The following is a 1,278-nucleotide window of genomic DNA, read 5'->3' as shown; positions in this document are numbered from 1 at the left end:
ATGCTCTTTTCAGTGACGATGAAAAATGGTTGCCTCTTTGGTGTTAGAGCGGAGCGGACGTTCTGACTTACGTTCCGAGCGCGCTGACAGGATTGATTCCGATCCAGACTGTGCTGTCAAAATTGGACGTAACGAAATTATTTTCAAAAAGTTTTGCTTTTACAATGCGTAGGAATTGGGTAGGAATTATTGCTTTAAAAAAACAAGTAACCTTTTGTAATAAATAAAATAGAAAAAGTATCTGTTAATGCGGAAGGAATTACTTTGTTTTAAAAATAAAACGCAAAGGAACGGTGCTAGTTCAACGTGGTCCGTAGAAGACCGATGCTCATCACTAGCGTGCAAAAACAACACCGCACAGGCGGGGTTGATGGTGTGTGTGCCGTGTTGTGGCTTACGAACTGTCAAAACAAATTTGGCGCTAAATTGATTGCGATAAACTTTTTCCGATGCAATTCGGAAACGAATTAAGATTGTAAACCATTTGCTGGGTGCTTCAAGGCACACAAGAAATGTCCAAGCAAAATCATGAGCAACTAATTTGCAACAAGATTTCAAAATGAAGGACGTTGCTTGCTTCATTTGGTACCATGATGGAGGAGTAGGAATGTCTGCTTTGCGGCATCGTACAATCGAGAAATATTTCAAACTTAAACGAAAATTGAACGTTTGGTGGACCATTTGCTACAGAAAGATAGATAAACTACATCAAGAATGTGAGTGAATTTATTTGATGTGATCCCACAGAATGTTATTCATTACCTTGCCATCGGTTTAATAGCGAAAGCCGCTTCATTTCGCTATTTCGTTTGACCATCGAACATGGGTGGAGTGAGGTCCTCTTAGGTCGGGTTGGGGATTTTTTGTGAGTTGATATCTTACCCAGGCCGTCTCTCAGTCTCTATCTTGCTCAGGCCGTAGTATAGGCAGTTATTAATGTAAGCCAAGGAAGTCAGAAATCCATTCAGAGTTGTATTGTCGAAGGACTTTCAATGCTGTATTTTAAAAATGCAACTTAATTTGATAGTTTATTTTCTACAATTGCGTTTATTACGTTTAGTTAACACCATGCACATCAGATCGATTATATAATTTCAAGTTCACTATTTGATAAATTGCTAGGAAATTCCAAAACAACTATGACGTCTTTTTCTCTTTCTCTTTCTGGTGTGTCAATGTTGGTTCAGCATTTGTAAAAAGCCATGAGTGTACGTTACAGTCAATTTGAATAACAAATGCACATTTACGGAAACATCCGGCGATACAGCAGAAGCTAAT

At 38.6% G+C, this 1,278-nt stretch overlaps 2 protein-coding genes across 2 annotated transcripts in view; one reads left to right on the top strand and one right to left on the bottom strand.

The window, feature by feature from the left end:
• Positions 1 to 1,278, bottom strand: part of LOC126561961 (UDP-glucose 6-dehydrogenase) — a 299,499-nt gene that overhangs the window by 52,327 nt on the left and 245,894 nt on the right. The window lies entirely within an intron of this gene.
• Positions 1 to 1,278, top strand: part of LOC126561876 (PTB domain-containing adapter protein ced-6) — a 359,240-nt gene that overhangs the window by 237,695 nt on the left and 120,267 nt on the right. The window lies entirely within an intron of this gene.

The sequence above is a fragment of the Anopheles maculipalpis genome, chromosome 3RL, assembly GCF_943734695.1.
Source record: "Anopheles maculipalpis chromosome 3RL, idAnoMacuDA_375_x, whole genome shotgun sequence".
NCBI lineage: Eukaryota > Metazoa > Arthropoda > Insecta > Diptera > Culicidae > Anopheles > Anopheles maculipalpis.
The sequence above is the reverse complement of the archived record's forward strand: the minus strand, read 5'-3'. Positions and strand labels throughout refer to the sequence as shown.